Source organism: Amblyomma americanum, chromosome 6 (assembly GCF_052857255.1).
Source record: "Amblyomma americanum isolate KBUSLIRL-KWMA chromosome 6, ASM5285725v1, whole genome shotgun sequence".
NCBI classification, from domain to species: domain Eukaryota; kingdom Metazoa; phylum Arthropoda; class Arachnida; order Ixodida; family Ixodidae; genus Amblyomma; species Amblyomma americanum.
The window spans coordinates 75182444-75197297 of record NC_135502.1 but is presented as its reverse complement, the minus strand read 5'-3'; the positions used below and the strand labels follow the sequence as shown (position 1 = coordinate 75197297).

The following is a 14854-nucleotide window of genomic DNA, read 5'->3' as shown; positions in this document are numbered from 1 at the left end:
ACCTTACGCATCTTTACAGCGCTGCAGCGCACTTAAACGTGTGCCAAGCTGAGAGGACGAAAAAAAAATTCTGCTTTCTGTCTAGGCGTCATTTGGTGCTCTGGAGTATAAAACTGTACCATGACATTGGTAAAGAGGAGTTGCCTTAACCCGATCTTAGAGGACCAGTGTTTGCGTCCTTGTTCTGCGTCTTCGCATAATCATATCTTAATAATTGCAAATTCGTTCCGCTAGTTGGTCGTGATCCTTCTTTCGTGCCTTGCTCAAAATGTGTACAAGAGGAGCAAATTACGCTGGAAGAGGACCTGCGGGTGGTATTAGCACGATAGAAATTAAGGCGCTCGGCGCTATTCTTCGTTCGAAAAACTGACAATTTAAATCCAAATAGGTGTTCGCAGCGACTTTCTAAGTGTCCATTGTCGTCGGCCATCGAGATGGCTCGCTATCATCGCCGCCTTCCGGTACACGCTCCTCTGCTCAATCCGAGGCGTTGCGTGTACGGTCTAGCATTGAACGGACAGGAACGCGGGCGCGCCTGTTATACGCGGGTGCGTGCGGTAAGCGAGCGTCTCGATCTTCGCTCGCGCGTTCGCTTCCCCTCGCGGCAGCGTCGGCGTCATCGACGGCAGCAGCGGCGGCTCTTGCCGCGCCCAATGTCTGCCGCTCTCGCCAATCCCGCGATGAAAGAGGGGGGGGGGGGGGGGGGGGGATGTGTGGAAGACGGGGCTCCCGAGTCGGACAGTTGGGCCGAGGACCAGAGACTGCTGCGCTCATTTTCTCCCGCTGCGAAGCCACCCCGCTGCTGCCTCTGGCGTCTGCGGCGGCGTCGCGTCGTCATCGCCGCATCCGTAGGCGGCTTGTCCCTCGCTGCGGCAGCCGGAGACGAGGGGAAGCGCCTTGCCTCGACGTTTTCCCGGCCGAAAGCGAGGCCGAGATGAATAGCACTCGCGGACACACACCTCGCCGTGTGCTAGCGCCCTCCGCTGCTGCTGCTGCTGCTTCGTATTCGGTGGCTTTGGCGTTAATAGCCTCCGGCCACGACGACAGCGGCCTCGACGGTGCCTCCGGAATATGGTTTTTGCGGTGGGCAAACGTTGAGGTGCGCGCTTCAACTCTCCTCGGTGGCCGGGAGGTGAATACTCCCCTTTCGGTATACATTGACGACTGTCTGTGGCAGATTGAAGGGCGATGTGGATGAGGACCACGGGGAATATATTTGGTCTTTGGAGTATGTCAATTTGGTTAGTCTTCGTAGCTGTTACGGATACAGCTCCGGCGTGAGAAAGAAGAGACGACAGAATAATTTTTGCAGCGCAGTCGACACTTCAGAAATAAGTGCAGCGTATAAAAGGCGAGGACTGCGTTGGGTGACGACATAGATAGTCACCCGATCCGTTGTTGGCGTCGGGTATCTTGAGATCGGCTGGAGCGGTTTACTTGGCACCCATACCGCGGATAGTAGGGTCATTGCCGTCAGTGTAATTACGCAACAGAGCCATGGCTTGACGTGATGGCTGGCTTTCCTACGTAAACGCGCTCTCTACTATAGTTACCTGGTCGCAGTTTGTCATGTGACCTAGCTCTCGCGAAAGGCGTCTAAAGTGGACCAGGCTGCAGTGACCAGCGGAGCTTTGCCGGTGTCCCGTCACGCGTGTGGACTGTAAAAGCGCTCGTTAAGACCTGGGGTCTCCACCGCGCAGTCACGCGTGCGTCTGCACAACATGGCGCGCTGTCGCTAGGTGATGCTGCGTCTCCAGCGTTGCGGGTACATGCAGGAGAGAGGGGGCATTGTAGCTGTGAAGCAGTGCGCGTGCCATCATCGAAGGCGCTCTGAGGAGAGAGGCCGCGCTGCCTTCGCCGCCATGGCGGGCGGCCCCGTTTACGACAGCTATTACCTTCCGCACAAGACGGCGGCCTGAAAGTTGGATATCGCCGTTTCCATCCCCTCCCGCATTACGACGTCACTCGTAAACGAGCCGACGCCGGGGCCACCTGGCGTTCGCTTTTGTTTATCGCCTGGGCCGCCGCCCATGGCTTCTTCCCTCTCTCTCTCTCCCCCCTCCGCAGTTGGCTCTCGCTCGGAGACGCGCGCACATACACCCGGGCCGGACCTTTCTCCTTACGTCTACTTCCTTCTCTCTTTCCTTCGTTCTCTGACCCTCACGTCCGGGCTCGTCGTTGCGTTGAGTCGAGAACCGCTACCTTACGCGCCGGCCGGCACCTTGTGACAGCGGGTGCAATTGGAGCCCCGCTGGCGAGAAAGTCTTTTACAACCGGCGTCGTTTTTTTTATTCCCCGTTTAATCACCTGGGGGCGAACTTCACGTTAGAGCAGGTGTCACCGGCGCTCCCCCCTCTCCCGGGTCGGTGTCGAGGCCGCGGGCACGACGATGTTTGAGCGCGGAGGTAGCTCCTGCTGTTGTGTGCTCTGGATGGCTTGTGTGTTCTTTCCCGGCGACGCGCGTGTCGACGGGTCGGAAGACGCTGATGACGCGTGAGCCGCGCGCCCCGTCACGCCCTGCCACGCTCGGGCCGCCCTCGTTGCCCGCCCGAGCACTCGTACGCACCCCGTGTCTGTCGCCCCGTGACGCGCCGTAACCGCTCCTGCTGGTGCCACTGCCGGAAGCAACTGGTCTCCGCTCTCTGATAGGCCGGCCTAGTGTGACGCGTGCTTCTACTTTTCGCGCTTTCGCGCCCCTTTTCGTCGTTAGCGCGTTCAACGCGACCAGCTGGTACCATCTGGTGGAAGCCGAGTACACCGCTCGCGCCCGAGTTCACGCCGCTGCCGCTGGCGTGTGTGCCGCCCGCTTCAGCGAGGCGAAGGTTTTTTTGCCTTTCTTTTGTCTCGCTTCTAGGAGACTTCCGCTCGTCTTCTACCGCGGCAGTGAGCTTCATGGCCCGACGGCAGCTTCTGGTTGGCAATTTTGCTTCCGGTGCAGCCTTTATTAATCTCGTTTCGTCTTCCGCCTTTTATGCAAGGTCGCGTACAACTTTCCTCGCTGTCACGTGCCTGCGTGGCATCCCCCGGCGCTTAGTTCCACCAGTGAAGCCCACTGTGTGGCCTGAAAAGGTTACGAAAAAATGAAAAATTGAAATTTGATTTTTGGGGGAAGGGAATGGCGCAATATCTGTCTCACATATCGGCGGACACCTGAACCGCGCCGTAAGGGAAGGGATAAAGGAGGGAGTGAAGGAAAAAAGAGGTGCCGTTGTGGAGGCCTCCGCAATGATTTCGACCACCCGGGGATCTTTAACGTGCAGCGACATCGCACAGCACACGGGCGCCTTATCGTTTCGCCTCCATCGAAACGCAGCCGCCTTAGTCGGGTTCGAACCCGGGAACCCCGCCCGGAGCCGAGCGCCCTAACCACTGAGCCACCGCGGCGAAACGCCGCGCGTAAAAGCGTCATCGCCGTCTCTTCGCTCACACTCACTAAGCGTGGCTGTTTTTCTAAGGTTCGTGGTGTAATTTTGGGCAGTTTTTCAAGATTGCACGTCCTTTTTTTTTTCTTCTGTGGCTGTGTACCACTGCTTTGGGTTCTGTGACAATTAAAGCTTGGTTGCGAAAAGGGAACCGCAGGTTGCCCTTACCAGCTACACACGCACGCAGCTGGTATCGCGATGTTATGCGCATTCAGCGGCTGGTGCTGTTGCGTCGATATATTGAGAGAAAGTTGCGTATAGCGATGGTAGCGATATCGTTTATATCGTGTGACCTCGTTGTGGCTCCTCGTCAACATTTCCTTTTCAGCTGTCTTCTTCGGGGAGATAGCGTGTGTGGTCCTGTTTTTCTCCGCTTGCGCGCGCTTTCAAGGGGGCCCTCTCTTTCGAGCACGTCCGTGTTGCTGCCGCCCTCCCTCCCTTCAACTTCCGGTTGGCTGTTGCGGCGTATCTCTGAATTGATTTCCTTATCGTGCAGCCACGCTACTATGCGGTCTCCTTTAAAAAAAAAAACGTTTCGGACAACGGCACGCCTGCTGCATTTCCATTTCTTTCTCTCTACAGAGCTATCTCCTTTCGTCTCTCGGTGGCGTATCTAAAACTCGTCCGTTCGCTCCTATACGAGAGGAGCTGTAGTCGAACCTCGTTATAACGAAACGGTTTATAACGAAATACGGATCTAACAAAGGGATGACGATTCCCCTTTGGAAGCTCGGTCAACACGGGCTATAACGAAGCCACGGCTCTAACGAAGGAATCGCCGGGCCCCTTCAACTTCGTTACAACGAGGTTCAACTGTATTGCGAAAAAAAAAAAATGCCGCTTCGCCTGTCCACCTCGGCAGCTATACTATCGTTCAGCGTTGACTTCGCGGGTGCTTCCGTGCCTTCCAGCGCTGAAACAGGCGTAACAGGTGGTGAAAGAAGACGTCGAGTTAGAGGGCGCTGGTAGTTCGCCTGTCGCTGCGCTTTGCAGTTCGGCCAGCCAGCGCGTGCTGGCGCAGCCCGTCGCTGGCCTTGGCTATGTCGCTATGCCGCGTGCATGTGTGGTTGTGCACGCGTGTACTGTCCAACGCGTCAGCCATCCTGATCTATTATTATTATTATTATTATTATTATTATTATTATTATTATTATTATTATTATTATTATTATTATTATTATTATTATTATTATTAATTTTCATGCGCGTCTAATTGCCAGGAATGCTTTCCGAGTGCAAATCATAATTTGCTTCCTTTCTTACCCTCCTCGCGCCGTGTTGTGTGTCTTGGGTGCACCTTTTTTCGTGGCAGCTTGCTAGACACTGCCTGGCGTGTCTTTTTCTTCTCGAAGCCGTTCCCTTCGCTTATATCATTTGCGCTCGTATTCCTCGACGGCGTTGCGCCTTTCAGGAGCCATTTGTGCTCGCCTCGGTGAATCGTTGGGCAGCGGAGTCGGCCTGTCGCGTAAGTGCGTGCTTGCGTTTGCGCGTCGGTCTGTCTGTTTCTTGGGAAACAGACCGCGCTCTTCCTGGTTCCTGCTTTTTAGTTAACGTGGCTATAGGCTACAGCCGCTGCTGTCTGCCAAAAAGTGGTTTGGATTTTTTTTTTTCGCGCGTACACGTGCGCGTCCCCAGCAATTCGCAAAGTTGGCAGAGAGGCCCGTGTTTTTTTTTTTTTTTTTTGTGCAGAGCGCAAGACACGCCATCTTAGTTGCTCACACGATGCGCTGCCGGCCTTGACAGCGATGCTTGTAAACCTGAAGGGGCTTTCTAGGCGGAGAACGTAAGCGAAACAAGGGAATGTATATTTTGCTGATATGGTATTCCACATGGAGTACTGATTGATCAGTGATCGGCTAAACGAAGTTTTTGTGTGAACTTATGCGTCTGTGCCACCCTATTGCTTTATCATCTTGTATTGGAACAGTCAGACCCGAGCTATTTATGGGGTGTGGCCACACATTCTCGTTCATTTGACATGTCTCTCCACCGTCTTCAGAAAAATGTCCGTGGCCGTAATCGTAATGCATTCAAAGCCATTAGGATTTCTTCCTGTAATCGATTCGACTAGATCGTCGCGTGCGGCTTTTCGTCTTCATTTTACTTGCATGCCAAGCCTGTCACCGATGTCGCGTGCAGTGTCGCGCTCCTGCCTTAGCTGGTTGCGTGCTACCTCGGGTGGTTGCCTCGTGGCGTCCTTGACATGTCGGACTCTCCACTGCTGTAGACTTGCAAGTCTTCCCTGCGTTTCTCCTACTCGTCGTTCGTTAAGCTCTTCTCTATTCCTGTTTGCGCATGCGCAGGTGAGAGCGACGTTGACGTTTCTGCTTCCTCACTGAACCCCCCCCCCCCCCCCCCTCCTCCTCCCATCAACCGTTGGTTTTCTCTTGGCATCTCGTTTTATGTGCAATTTTTGTCCAGTTCTGTGCGCCTGAAACCTGAAACGGTTCAGCGCTTGTCGGCCAACGAATGCTTTCCATTCGCCGTCGTAACTTTATTCAACGCCATTTTGAGGCAGAAATTTAATATATTTTGCATCCGGCGTCTCATTGCCGGAGATCTAACAGGTCACTGTGCAGGGGAAGCTCTCAGAAACAGGAATCTGTTTTATGATAACGCGCAAAGACATCGGTGAAATTAAGTTCTTTCACCTGATAGTGCTTTCGATAATCTTTTTTTTTGTCTTGGCGGTCTAGTAGCGATGATTCCCGCTTTAGCTGATCGAACTCTGCGCGCACATCTCAGCTTTTCCGCGCTGCTGTGTGACGGGAGCTCTCTTGAACAAGTTTCGCCCCTTCACGAAATGTTTCTACTCTTGCTTTTATTTTTTTTTACGTTTTAGGGTGTCGCGTCTGGCGACTTATATATATCGTGCGAGCCGCGTTTATATTTTTTCTCTCCCGTTGCTGTTGGCAGGCTTTAGAGTCATTAACGAGGGCTGTCTCTCTAGCGCTTGTACGTGAGAGTTGCCGATCGCCGCTCTCACCTCCATCGCCAACACGCTGGAAGAGAAAAAAAAAAGGCAAGAAAAAGTTTGATGGAGGGCAACGAGGGGGGGGGGGGGGCGACAACTCCTCGGTACAAAGGCTGGAACGGAAACTTGGGCCCCGCGTTTGTCGTGAGGGCAGGAAGGAAATACGGCGAGGCCGAAGAGCGGAGAGAGGAGGAGGGAAAAAAGAGGTAAAGAAGAGAAAGTGTCTCGGTCCGGGCCAAATCTGTATCCAGAGGTGGGCTCTCATCTAACATTGATGGCGAAAGTTCAACAATAGGCAGACATCGTTACTCCATTTGAACGGGCTCTGGACGACGACGCCCATTATATTTATGGGGCGGGGAAAGAGGCGCTGTACAGTATGAACCCGCGCAGCTCACCCTCCTCCTAGTGCTCTTCTTTTATTTTGTTCTTTATTTTTGTATTGATTAGCGACCTGCGCGGCCCGCCGGCGCTCCTCACGTATTAGGTGTGTCCTTCCGCAGCGCCACGAACAGCCCCCTCCTTCTGCTTGCTGTTCTTGGGCTAACGGGAAACATGGAAGTAGCTGAGGTGAAGAAGGCCGGGTGTGGGCGCGAAAGGGAACCTAGCGGTCGATTTCTTTGTTTCTTTTTTAAGTTTGCCTTGTACTTCGGAAGGTGGACGGATCGTGAGTTGGAAAGAAGAGGCCAGGACAAACGTGCGGGTTTGCTGCTCCAGGTGCTCTTTCTTTATTTTTCTTTAGATTCTCTATACTCTCTTTACCCTTCTGCCTCTTTTCCGTGCGAGGGGCCAATTACTCACGGTGCAACTATCCCGCTAGTTTGGGGAATGGGGGAAAGGGAGGAGTGGGGAATGGGTGGTTTAGGGAGCTCTCGCCTCGAAACGAGTTCTAACTGTGGAGCGAAAATTGAAAACATGCCCCCTTGAAGCGTAGCTGCAGCAAAGTGTAGATATCGGGCGTGCGTTATTAGGAGACACGCGTCGGAAACTCCGTAGCAAATGTTCTGCTTGTTAGTTGAAGTAGGAAGAAAAAACGATTAAGAAAAGATGCTTCCGTTCCCCACCTACCGCGTTTCCCATTACCGAGCTCCCCTTCTGGACACGGGTTTGCGAGTTATTTCCTCCCCGTTTTGTCTTCTTGACTTTCTCGCGCCTTTTCTCGCCATTAATTTTCCGCGCGACAAGTAGTTTATCGAAAAACTTTGGACCCTGCCCAGGTGAAGTTGTGTTCCCTGGCTATCTCTTTTTTTTTTCGTTTCTTTTTCCGGTGGAAGTCAGTTCAGAACAATGGAAACGTTCATGGCACGTCTAGACCTCTTCGTTAGTCTTTCAGACCGGGGCGACCTTTCGTGCTCCTGTTTTCGCCTCCTTTGTTAGCGCTTGAGTTGACGCCCTCTACGCTGCTTGCGCTGATAGGCTTCGCGTTTCTTTTTTTGCCGTGCACATCCTATTTTTCGCGCACGCCAAGTGACCTTGACCACACCATGTAGCACGTGTCGCCGCCCTTAGCTTCCCTCACTTTTTAATGTTGTTGCTATCTTTCTCCAAGCAAAGTTCCGACTGCCTTGAAATTTTGATTCGCACCTGTATAAACCGAATCTTCGCTTCAGCCGCGCTCACTTCGTTTCGCGAGTCCTTGTCTCATTTGATATTGATTTCCTACAAGCGCAGAGCCATCATTTCAATTTAATCAGTTTTCCGATCGCCTTGGGTACAAAACAGCTGAACTGAATGAACTTTCGCGAAGGCGCGAAATAATGTACGCCGTTCTGGCCAGGTACCACTGATGAGCGGCCGAGAGCGTCACGCAGTCCTTAAGCTTCAACCTGCCTTCGTTGCGGTGCACTGGGACAGGCGTAGCTGCCTGCTGTTGCTGTGCGTGGTTGTGACCCCCTAAGCGCAGCACTTGTCTGAAGGGGGTGGTGTACAGCCTCGTTCTGCAGGTCGCACGTTCGCTCGCAAAAGCACAGCCTAAATACAGCGAGAAGCATGTGGAGGACGGGCGGCGATGAGCGATCTCTCAGAATTTACCTTTATTTGTCTTTCTGTCTCGCCTTTCTTTTCCCGGCTTTGTGTGGGTGGCATTACTCTCTCTCTCTCTCTCTCTCTTCGGTGCGCATTGCGATGGAAAGCGATTTCGGGTGGCGTCGCCACTGTTTGCGGACGAGGGAACGGGGAACATTTGTCGCGGTTCCTGAATTATGGACGTCGCTGAGCGAGCGGATTTGAGAAGGAATGTGGGCGCCGTCACATTAGCATAGCGCACGAGGGTACGCGCGCTGCCTGTGGGAGGGCGTCCATCCCTTCTTTCCGCCGCCTTACTCCTTCTGCCCTTCTTTTTTGCTCTTTTCTTTTACTGATCATCCGGTCGCTCCACCCGCCTGTCGTGTCCAAATGAAAGAAACAAAAGGAAAAAAATTATCTTGACGTCGGCCAACGAGTGAGGTAAGCCGGAGGGAAGGAAGTATGGGATGCAGAAGAGAAAGAAGAGTTGAGGAACGGGCAAAGGGACTGGAAACCTAGAGAGAGAGGGAGAGAGAGAGAGAGAGGCAGAGAAAGGCGAAGGGACGTCGGTGCGGCAGCGGTGCGAAAAAAGAAAGAGGGTAAAAACGAAAATATGGAGAGGAAGGTTTCTTGCGCGAAGAACGAGAAGAGCGCGGGAGGCATGAAACTGCGAGTGATATTTACGAGTTGTGAGCGGAATCGAAGTACTTTTCGGGATACCGGCTATCAATCTTCGAGACGTCTGCTGTCGCTCCTCGCGCTTTGCCCCCCTTTTCGAAAAGTCCCCGCCTCCCTTTCTCCTCCTCTGTTTCTCTCTGGTACTTGGTGTTCCAGTTTTGTTTGTTCACCTGTTTTTATTCTTGTTTGATGTATACGAAAAAAGGAGGTTTGAACGAGAGGTGACGTTAAGGGTGGGTGGGGGGGGGAAGGCTTTGTCTGTTTCCTCTCGGTGAGCCCCGTGTAAGTTTTGAGAGCAGCTCGAACCGGGACACATTTCTTTCCCCTTTGTTTCCTTGCTGCCTTTTTAGTTGATCTTGCTTTTCTCGCGCCGTCCTTGGCGATATGCGCAGGAGGCGCTGCAAAAAGCAAGCGGCCGTGCATAAAGGGCTGACTGCAAGGTAACGCATGCGGCCGCTGAACGTGCGACGGGATTTTTTTTTGTGTGTGCTTGTTTTACGCTGCTTCTCTTATTTATTATCTTCTCCTTCTTTTATCTATCCTTTTTTTTTCTTCGATGCCTTCCTTAATAGGGAGGAATCTTTCCAGCCGAAAGTTGTAATGGAAAGCGTATTATATATAACGCCCGTACGCGCCCGGCTCGCGAACCGTGCAGTCCGTCCGTGTGGCGAGAGACGCGTGCGACGATATTTGGCCAGCGAACGCGCTCGATTACTATTCAAAAAATGCGCGCGACACTTTTTTTTTTCCGGACTGCGCGCCGGGGTGCCATTTCTAATGGCCTCCCCCCTCGGAAGAGCAATTTTTCACGCGTTAGTCCATCTCGTACGTATGTAGCTCGGCGCATTTTGTGGGTTTTACCTAACAGTTCATCCACTTTCTTTTTTTTTTTCGCCCGGTGCCCAGTGGCGTCCCCCTGAAAAGCCGTTTCCAACCGCTAAATGTTCATTTATTCTCGAGAGTAATTGCCGCGAGCTTTTTCCTCGCTGTATCTGTCACCAATTTGATACTTTTCAGACACTTGTTTTTTTTTTTTCAGTGACTTCTTCCTTCTGACCGTGTTTCACATTTTTTCTTTAATCTCGCTTTGAGTTGCTTCTTGGTCCCCCCCCCCCCCCCCCCCCACCCCCCTTCTTTTTTTTTTTGAGCGCCAGTCTGAATCACTGTCGCGGGCTCGGAGCGAAATCTGCAACCATAATGGTCTTCCACTCGTAAACGTTATTGCGGAGAAAGATTTACGTAGCTTTCAGGCGCTGAATCCTGCGTGTTCTGCGCTTTCTTTTGTGTGGAGGGTTCCCGTGAAGCGGCGTTCCTTTGACAAATGTCGCGCGACACATTTGGCTGGTACAAATTTTGCGAGATTCTTTTTTTTTTTTGCACTGACCGCGCGATGGGCTCCTGAGAGAGAGAGAGAGAGAGAAGCGTTGCCGTTTAAAAAAATATTGCCTTTGTCGATTTATATTTGCTGCGTGCGCGCTTGGATGAGCTGTTTGTATAACAGCGTACTGAAAAATGTTTTTTTGCCCAGAAACAAGAGGACAAAGAGGAGAAAAAACAAGGACGAGCGCTAACTCACAACTGAGGTTTATTGCAAACACCTGCACATATATAAAGGGAAATCAAAACAAGACTGTCGTCAATAAAAAACACGCAATACTTCTATCATGAACATCACGTGTCACCCCGTGTACCTGAGTGAGTTGGCCGAAAACCGAAACTCTGTATCAGAGAAGCGGACGAAATTTTGACTGGCACATTTATCTCCCCTGATACGCATATTAAAGGCTTCCATGAGCTCCCGCACGAGTTGATCCTTTTGCTTGAGTAGAATTGTTCTTTTGTCGAAGAGTGGAGTCGGCCTCAACTGGAGCTACCTTCGGCGTCTTGCGTGGTCGACTTAGCTTCGGCTCGATAGACTCTCTTTCCGTTGGATTCTGATTTCGCTTCGTCGCTTTTTCTGAAATTCCCGGCTTGTCGTTATCCATTGTGTGGTCAGGTCAGCCGTGGCGGGCGAGTTTTATCTGGCGAGGTGCTTCAGACGGCCCGGTTGAAGCGCGGGACAGCCAGGGTCGGGTATCGGCTCGGCTAAGCACGGAAAGCAGCTCTCCTAGTCTCTGATTAACGCATACCGATAATTCTCGGCAGTCCTCCGCTTCCCCGGGCTCTGTGCGCGAGACCTGGACCGCCGGACTTTCTTCCTTCTCTTCTTTTGGGCGGTGTTTTCCGAGGCTGCGCCGTTCATACGGCGGCGGCGTCTTCCTCCGCGCTTCCGACCGCCGCTGCGCCTTGAGGACCCTGAGCAGGATCGGCAGCGCCTCTTCCCAGCACGCTCGCTATCGGCGACGGGAACGAGAGCGCCCCCTTTTGTGGGCGCTGCTTCGCGACCGCTTGGGGCTTCTAGCAGGGCGCTTGCCGGCACCTCCAGAGTCCAGAGACTTGCTCTATGCCCCACGGCTGCGACCACTGCGGCGCGCGCTCCTGCGCCTAATAGCCGGCGAGGAGCCTGAAGAGTGGCTTGGAGAACAGCTATTACGGGGCGCAGCACTGGTCTTAACTTCACTGGTCGACGGCCCAGCCTCGTTGTTACCTGGCAAGTCCGACGCGTTTTTTGCCAAACTATTCTTGGCGATGGAAACTGCCTTCTTCAATGGCGACTTGCGTTTAGGACGAGCAGTCATCTCCTCAGCGGCTTTCTTCGTTTCACCGCCCTTGTGTGCCCCACGGGACGTCCCTGGTTCATCAGTTGGCGAGTCGACCTCAACTGGAGGTACCCTGGGCGTCTTGCGTGGTCGACTTCGCTTCGGCTCGATGGCGTCTCTCTCCGTTGGGTTCTGATTTTGCATCGTGGCTTTCCGTGAACTTCCGGGCTTGTCGTTATCCATGGAGCGGTCAGATCAGCCTTGGCGGGCGAGTTATTTCTGGTGAGGTGCTTCAGACGGTCCGGTTGAAGCGCGGGAGAACCAGGGTCCGGTATCGCCTCGGCTCAGCACGGAAGACAGCTCACCGAGTTTCGCCTCAGAAAGGCCTTCCAGTGCATGGCAGCAGTGGGCGCTGGAGATGTTTGCCGGGAGCCACAGGCTTCGCAGTCATGCCGCGCCACTCTTCCGTTGACGACGCACGCCAGGGAGTGGCGTCTCCCTTGACCAGTCGGCGCAGGACGCCGTGGAAGGAGGAGTGACCCGTGAAGGCCTGGGCGAGCGTTCCAATTGACCATGATTCAGCGCCTCAAATGGCGCCGGAAATGCTGAAGTATCACCGGCAAGAGTTAACATGAACTTACACAACAGTAGATTATAGGGTTCTGTCGAGGGAAGAAAAGGGGGGGGGATTCGCGAGTCCCTAGCTAAGCCTGACATTTTCAGGGAAAAGGTCAAGAAGCCGTCTGTCTCAATACCTCACCGCGCGCTGCTGTTTCATAATGGTTATTTCTCGGTTACACATCTGCTCTCAGCTACGTCTGCAGTGGGTCGAGTAAGTGTGACTGTCACTTAATTTATTGTTTCATAATTTTTCTTAGTGTAACAGGCGGAGGATGATTTTTTTTTTTCTTCCATAAGGGTGCAGTTTTCCAACCGCTCGCAAAGCAAGACGAATAGTTCTTGTTACTCAAGCCGCTGTGCTATACACTATAGCGCTTCTCGCACGCGCACGCGTGTTTGTTACTTGCAGTGTGAGGCCGAGCAGTGTTTGCTCTAGCGAGCGTGCATCTGCTGTTGGGAGCACAGTTCCGTAACCTTCCGGAGCGCTGTTCCCCTACACCGTGCACGTGCCAGCAGCGCTGATTAGCCCTTTTCCCCATGATGATGATGATGATGATGTCCTCGGGCTGAATGGCACGTACCCACGGCGGGAGATTGGCCAGGGTTCATTGCTGACATTAACGCACACATGGGTAAGGAGTCTATAGAACAGAGCTCACGTCGCAATGCGAGCCGGGCCGCCCAAACTTCATTTTGAATCGCGTGCCACTTTTCTCGGCGTCTTCTCGTTCGTTCTTTCCTTCTATGTGCGAGCGTGTGCACTCGGCTGGAAGAGAAGCGGCGTATATATACTGCGGTAATCCTGCGCGCACCTTGGCTTGCGGGCGAAAGAGCTTTTCTCCTTTGTTTGGTCTTTTGAATACTGAATCACAAGACGGGCGCGATCCCTCCTCTCTTCTCCTTTGGCGGCTGTAGGGAGCCACTGCGTCCTGTGGCTGCGCCGCGCGGAGACGTGTCTTTTACTCGGCGTATAGCAGCGCCCCCTGTGCAACGCTGCCCTGCAACGCGATTACGTTCGTTTCTCTGCTTCTGGCTCGGACTTACCGGAACACGCGGGGGCCTCGGTAACGAGAGAAAGAGAGGAGGACGGGTCAGATGTATCAAGCGCACGGGCCAGAAAATGGCATTGAGGCAGAGAGAGAAGGAGAGGGAGGGGGAAAGAGAGACAGTGGGCGTCCGTACCTAGTTAGCAACTGGCCGGCCCCGTGCGCGCGCCGGCGGCAGCCATAGCTATCCGCTTAGTTACTTACAGGTGAGCTTGCGGGCGCAGGTAGTAAACGCGGAGAAGGGGACCCTGAATTATTGAGCACCCCCTTGCCCGCAAATGGCCGCTCGTCCGTCGGCATTACGTGGGGCCGGGGCGCCAAATTTCTTTCTTTGCTGTTCGGTGTGTTGTTCGCTTTTATTTGTTTCCGCTTTTCTTCCCCTGGGTTTTTTGTTGCCGCACCTCCATCCGCACCCCCCCCCCCCCCCCACCCCCCCTTCCTCCATCGTATCTTTCCTCCGTCTCCTCTGGTCTTGCTGCAGCAGTGAGCTTGTTGGATTCTTTTCTGTTCCGCCGACGCTGCGTTTTCCTTCCGTGGCGATGCGTTGTATTTCCTTGTGTGGGTGTGTTTTTTTTTTTTGTGGGCTTGTGCGGTGCTTGGCGAAACGGCTGCAGCGCCGAGGAGTTCCTTCACGTGTTCGGAGCCGAGGCCCGGGCGAAACTTGGCACTCGTGCGCGCATTGAAGCATCAGCGCAGGTGGAGGCGGGTTTTGGTCGGAAATAGGCGGATTAGCGCCGACCCCCGCCCCGCGGCTTCGTCAGCGGGCTGTGGCCGGCGCGAAAAGGAGTTAATGGCAGCCTGTATTTGGCTTCACTATTTTGTTTTTTTTTCTGCCTCTTGTAAAGGGGGTGTGTGAGAGCTAAAGAAGCGAAAAGGAGGTGGGGAGAACACTTTCAGTTCTGCGGTGGGTCGATCAGTCTTGTACGTTTGTTTGCTCTTCTTGTTTTTTCGTCGGCGGCGAATTAGGGGGGACCTGCAGCCTGTTTTTCGTGATACCTGTGGAGTCCTTCCTCTCAGAGTCCACGTCGTTCTTCGGCCAGCAAGTGCTGTTCAGCAGTGGACGTCGATGCGTGTCCGACGAGCGCGGTACCCTTTCTAGAGGAGGGAGTTTGGCTGACACCGCTCTTATTGGCGGCGAATGCCGTATAGAGTACAGCGGCGAGAAGTTCGACGCGAAGTGGCTTTCGCCAGAGTTTGCTGGCTTTGTCAGCATGATGGGAACTACTGCTTTCCTTCTTTCCTTGATTCATCTTACCGGTGGGGAGAGCTTGGTTTTTAGTTTCTTTTTTTCAAACGTTTAGTGCAGGTTTAATAAAACTATTGTGGCCTCGATGACGGTGCTGCTTCCGAAGCGGCTCTTGCTGTTCCTTTGGTGTGTCCTTTTTTTCTTCCCGTATTTGTAGATTCGCCGTCTTCTTTCTTTTCGCGCTAAATACTTTCTTTCCTTTCGCTGGAGACTGTGACGCAGTG

General features: G+C 53.3%; 1 protein-coding gene across 30 annotated transcripts in view; it reads left to right on the top strand.

The window, feature by feature from the left end:
* Positions 1–14854, top strand: part of mub (poly(rC)-binding protein mub) — a 385362-nt gene that overhangs the window by 105851 nt on the left and 264657 nt on the right. For 2 of the 30 annotated variants that reach the window (XM_077627348.1, XM_077627334.1), the window contains exon 1: positions 9470–9518. The exons of the other annotated variants lie outside the window; for them this stretch is intronic. The gene's annotated coding sequence lies outside the window, so the exon portion shown is untranslated. Of the gene's footprint in view, positions 1–9469; positions 9519–14854 lie in introns of those variants that run through there. 30 annotated transcript variants of the gene reach the window in all.